At 45.0% G+C, this 6000-nt stretch overlaps 1 protein-coding gene across 2 annotated transcripts in view; it reads right to left on the reverse strand.

The window, feature by feature from the left end:
- The window catches only part of Smim3 (small integral membrane protein 3), a 51036-nt gene that overhangs the window by 43242 nt on the left and 1794 nt on the right, over positions 1–6000 (reverse strand). The gene's annotated exons all lie outside the window — the stretch shown is intronic.

Raw genomic sequence — 6000 nt, forward strand, 5'->3', positions numbered from 1 at the left:
CCACCTTTAACTGTTAGGTAGCTAGTTACATAGTAGAAGCTTGACAGGCATTAAGGACGGATCCTCCCCAACCCACCTTCAGAATCACCAGCTTGTAAAAGCAGTAACTGAAGTTGCAAGACTCTAAGTGCTAGCCAAAAGAATGGGATCTGGGTTGTATTTGGGGCCCTGGGTGGAGACACAGCATTTTGAACTATCCAAAAGATCATAAAATTCCTACTTACAGGGAGGCTTTCTAAATAGTACTTAATAGTAAACATTCTAAGATCATCCAATTTCCTGCAAATTAACTTTTTATAATCGCTTTTAGAATTGTCATTTCATCATTTCTGTTACCTGCTCCCAGTAACCAGGGTATGAATACCACAGAGTATTGACCACCAGAGAAAGCTTAGAGACTGGTTTCACAGACTGGCTCAACTGTAACCAAATATCAGGCTGAACTTCCCTGTGAGGGCAGAAAATTCCTCAGACATGTAGTTTAAAGTCTAAAAAAAAAGAAAAAGACCTTTCTAGAAATGAACAGTGAGAAACGCCAGAATGAATAGATGGAAATAGAGGCACCTGGGAAATGCCAATCATCCACAGTAGGCAAAGAAGTCAACATCATGTCCAAGAAGCTAGCTGGAGATGAGACGAAGCACCTTCCCTCTGAACATCCTTCTCTGCAGGCAAATGAGGAACCTGGAGCGCGCTGGATGCACCTACAGTGTGCTGTGTTCTCCCCAGTGCACTTTCCTAAACTCATCTTGTTCTCCCAGCAAGGAGCGAAGCTTATTTGGAAGAGCCTTTGGCTCCGTTACAGATAGACTGGGTTCTCATACAACAGCAGCAAAGTCTCAGGTCTGATCTCTGAAGATCTGGTTAATGTGTTTAGCAAGTGACCGGCTCTTGCCTGGGGCCTCTTGTGAAAGACGCTTTCCTGTCTGGTAACCATCACGCTCTGAGAGTCGGAACAAAGTAAACCTGAGACTGAACAAGTAAGTCAGTTTCAAGACGTTCTCTTACACATTGAAAACTCTCTTCCTTTCTGGGTCTTTTTATTTGGACCTCTGACAGAGAGACAGTGGTTTCTGAGGAAATAAACTCCCAGTGAGTAAATTCAGGCAAGTCATTTAAATCATCCCCTGGCCCAACCAGAGCCTTGCTGGATGGTTCCAAGATACACCCTTCATGTAATACGAATACTGCCCAAAGCTAACCCAAGAAACCGCACAGGTTCAACCTTCAAAATACGCCAGACTCACTCTCTCTGGTGCTGTCACCGCTGGAGGGGCTCTGGCAGGCAGAGCAAGACAACCATGGCTCTGGCAGGCCTTGCCCTTCCCCTCATTCCCTCTGCCTTGCTAAAAACTGTTCGATTACATTCTTAAAGCTAGCTACCAAGGTCTGTTCCCTTATTTGGCCACTTCCTCCTCCTGAGGCTGACCACCAAGGTGTAGCTATGAAAATATTAAAGTCCAGAAATCAAAGGCCCCCTTTTGGCTGCCCTAATTAATATGTTCAATCAAAATTAACCAACTCAACCTAACTTTTTCCTTTATAAACTGCCCCCAATCTCCCTCATCCTTTTTCTCCCTCATCCTCTACCTCCTGTCTTTGTCTCTTATTCCCTGCCTTTTGTCCCTCTGGAACAAATACATGTCCTTTGCTCTGAGAACTTGGTCTTGGTGTGTCTGTGCCAACACTGGTCCTTTTAAACTCTTCCCTACATCACTGTAGCAGTCTATTAGCTAGCCTCTACTCCTCTCCTTTTCTGTGTTTTCACTCTAAAAACTTCACATACAAGTGGCACTTGTAAAATGTAGACTGTCTCTGCTCCTTTTGAAAACACGCTGTCCTAGTTAGAATTTGTCAGCTTGACACAAGCTAGAGCCATCTAAGAAAAGGAGCTTAACAGCTGAGCCATCTCTCCAGCCCGGGGCATTTTCTTGATTAATGATTGATATGAGAGGGCTCAGCACACCGTGAATGGTGCCGTTGCTCGACAGGCAGCCCTGGGCTATTTAAGATAGCAGTCTGGGCAATTCATGGAGAGCAAGCTCATAAGCAGCATTACACACTCTTGGCTTCAGTTCCCGGCTTCAGTTCCCGGCTCTAGGTTCCACCCTGCTTGAGTTCCTATCTTGGCCTCAACCGATGATGGACTGTGCCCCACTAGTCAAATCAAACCTTTCCTCCCCAAGTTGGTTTTCATCATGGTGTTTATCATAGCCACGGAAAGCAAGCAGACACATGGAATGGTCTCCAAGTCCCTTAGAGCAGTATCTTAAATGCTTTTCAAGATCCCACAAATGATGCCGTCAATCCTTCTGTGCCTCGTTCCCCAGGGCTCTTCCCCAGTTACCCTGTAATGGTTCTCTGACCTCCTGGCTATTGCTCCTCTGGGCCTCCGAGACTTGACACACCCTTTCCCTGTTATCTACTTCTCTCAACATCTACTTTCTCCCATTTTTGCTCAGATCTCATCTTTTCAGGAAACTTATCTTGTCACTCTATGTAAAATGTTTGAGATCCCTTCCTTCCATTTTTTTTTCCCTCTCTACCTTCTATAGAAAAAAAAAAAGAATTGCTTAAAAACAAAAGGATATTTTTCTGGGTCAGAGTCATCTCGAGCTCAGAGAGTTGGCAGAACAGAGACTGTCTGTCCATGGGACTGTCATCTGAGAACCATCGTCCTAGAAGCCAGGATCCTACCCTAACTAAACAGCTTAAAAGTAGCTGTTAGACAGCAAGGACCACAGTTATCCTGAAAGAGGGTGCTGAACCTACATCCCTGCTGTGTGTGACACATGTGCTCACAAACTTCCGTGGCAAAACTAACAGGCTCTCTGTGGTCACTGGCTTTCTCTTGTATCGGCTTGATTTGCTTTTCCTTTTTTAAGTGTTAAGAGAGAAACTAGGGGGCGGGAGAGATGGCTCAGCGGTTAAGAGCTCTGACTGCTCTTCCAGAGGTCTTGAGTTCAATTCCCAGCAACCACACGGTGGCTCACAACCATCAGTAATGAGATCTGACGCCCTGTTCTGCTGTGTCTGAAAACAGCAACCATGGTCTCATATACATTAAATAAATAAATAAATAAATCTTTTTAAAAAAAGAAACTAGGTTTTCCTAGTTTTCTTCTGTTGTAGACATCAGTTAGCTAATTGCTATGAACTGGGAAGTTGTGTTTATGGAGTTAGAGAACAGAAACTGTAACAAGGAAACTTCTGGGAAGCAAGTATGGCATACATCTCTAGCCCAGCATTTCAGGGGCAAAAAGATCCTAAGTTTGAGGCCAGCCTAGACTACAGGAGAGAGTCTGTCTAAAAAACAAACTAACCCATGGGAATGTCCTTCTGCTCTGAGCTTTTTTTTTTTTTTTTTTTTTTTTTATCTGAAAAATACAGCGATGAGGATTGGAATCTTGTTAGTTCATGTTCAGTCTTAGTCACATCTGGCCTACTATACCAGAAGACCACAGTGGGTACCAACTCCAACTTCAGGGCCACCAATGCAACCACTGCCTTGGTCTGTGCAGCCTGAGCATATCGCTGAAGAAGCTGGCCCTGCAGGGCTTCAGATGCCCAGCCAGCTGTCTTCTGGGCCTGTTCCTCTCTCTGCTCCTTTACCTGGGCCTGAGCTTCACCAGTGCTTAGGGCTCATGCTAGTTGCCACCTAAACTCAGAGCATTCCACTGTTGGCAACTGCTCTGGAAACTCCAGCCTGTCAAAATGGAAACCTCCAGTCACTATAGGCAACCAGGAGAGCACTGGGGGAAAAAAGCTGAGCTGCCTTCTGCTCTGTGGGTTTTCATGTATACATCCCTGTCAGACAATGTTAATGCTTTTGGTAGTATTTGCATGTGATGTGTTCAGAGGCAAAAGTCATCAAAAACAATTTATTGTATACCTGCTCTGGCTCAAGCCCTTTGTCAGGCATCCACAGAGCTAATGCTTTAGAAAGGAGATGTGTTTGTTTTAAAAATATGCCCCATGCAAGTTGCTCTAACAGGTCACAGTTGTAGGAAAAGGGAAAGCATGGCCAACCCTGCTATTTTAGTGTTTGGGAAGTTTTCACAGAAGAAAATACCCTGGAACTAACAAGCAGATGAAAAGTTCCTGACTGAGGAAACTGCACTTACAGGGTCCCAAAGGGATAAAAGGACCAAGAATATTCCTGTGTCAGAGTTAGAGTTACACAGGACTTGAAAGCAGGGTGAGGTTTAAGTACATGAGACCAAAGAGGTCTCTGATCCTGAAACGCTTATCCATTACCCTAAGAGTTTGGGGGTGGGAGGGGGGCTTGCCTTATAGGTGACAGAGAGGCCAAGGAAGGAAGGCAAACAATAGAACAAATTTATTAGTATAAATAGGATTGAAATGTGATTTTAAGAAAGACCAGTGTATCTCAATGTTTATTTTGTTTTTGTTTTGAGGCAAGATCTGACTCTCTCATTCTGGCAGGCCTGGCACTGGAATACTGACCACACTCACAGAGATCCTGCTGTCTCTGCCTCTCCAGTACAGCACCATGCCGGCCCAAGCAGGCTCAATGCAGAGGACAGATTGGGTGGCGGCTGAGAGAAAACCTGGGAGGAAAACAATACCACTCTGAACTAAGAGAGTTGAAGAGAGATGAAAGTTAGAACTATTTAGAAAGTAAAATTAAAAAAAAAAGAAGGAGCCCCCAAGGAAGCGCCCAGGGTTTTGGCTAAGGTCGGCAGGTGCTAGTAAAACTCTGGCAGCCCTCAGAGGTTGCAAGCATGTGAGGAACATACGCTGTGAGAGGAGATATTCCCAGTTCAGGATCCCGAGGAGGTTTGCTAGGATGGCAGCACGCCTGCAGCCTTTTGCCATGTTTACATTTGGGAATCAGAGTTTAGGCAACAGCGCCACATTTCCTGGGAGGAGCTAGCTGTTGAGACACGCCCCTTCTGTGTACTTGCTGTGATGTTCTGCTGAGACTGCAGACTCTACGGAGGAAAGCCTGTGATTAGTGTAGTTTTGGAACAGGAAGCCCCAAGTGGGGAAGGCAGCCCTGGCGAATGGCCAGCCACGGTTGGCACAGTTCCTTGGGTCTCAGAGGTTCCTTGGGAGCTGACTGGGCCAAAGCCTACCTCCAGGTTCTTTCTGTTGTTACTGTGAACTTGTTCTGAAACATTTCTGAGAGGAAATCACAACAGGATCTTTCCACTGGAGGTTTCGGAAATGTTCTTATGTGCCTAACACTTCACAGTTCACAAAGTGCTTTTACACTCATGGTGTAACTTTTTTTCCCCACCAAGACAAGTGGTGATTCTTCTCAATCTATGTGTTCTCAAACAAGACTTGGAGTTATAAATGGATTTTTTTTTTCAAAAGTGCATAGCCAGGGAATACCAAAACCACTGACCCAGATTAGAAATTTTACGTTGGCAAAACAATAGGGAAGTTTGAAATCTCCTAAAGTCTGGGTAAGAATGCGCCTTGAGCTGGCTTTTCACAACCTAACTCTCAGTATTTTTGAGTGTGGTTAGCCTTTCCTCTTTCTGGAAGTGCTACTCCCAATACTCACCCTAAAAAAGCACAGCTCACGGTGAATCCAACATTAAAATGTGATCCCAGCAGCCTTAGTGAAGGGTGAAAAGCACTATGAGGCCACGTTACAGGCTGCTCATCACTGTGCACAGATGACCTCATCTTGCTAGAACCCTCTAAGGGACAAAGAATCTTGAAGGGTGGAGGAGGGGAGCGCTCACAGCCTCTAACCTACACTAGTTCCTCCGCAGAATGCTAACTCACATTTTGTGGCTGACAAAATGGGTTCCCAGAAGTATTCCCAAAATCTATTCACATATCAGCTATGTAGTTAATAAGGTTAGTGGCGACCTGGGACTGACACCGGTGCTGTCATTGGAACACAGATCTCTAAAGTTAACTCCAATTTTCAGACACTGGAAGCTATAGTGCTTTAGTACTGGAGTTAACAAGAACAGGGTCCAGACCCCTTGGAAGATTCGACAGAAACCTATCAAGAAA

Source organism: Mus caroli, chromosome 18 (genome assembly GCF_900094665.2).
Source record: "Mus caroli chromosome 18, CAROLI_EIJ_v1.1, whole genome shotgun sequence".
Classification (NCBI taxonomy): Eukaryota; Metazoa; Chordata; class Mammalia; order Rodentia; family Muridae; genus Mus; species Mus caroli.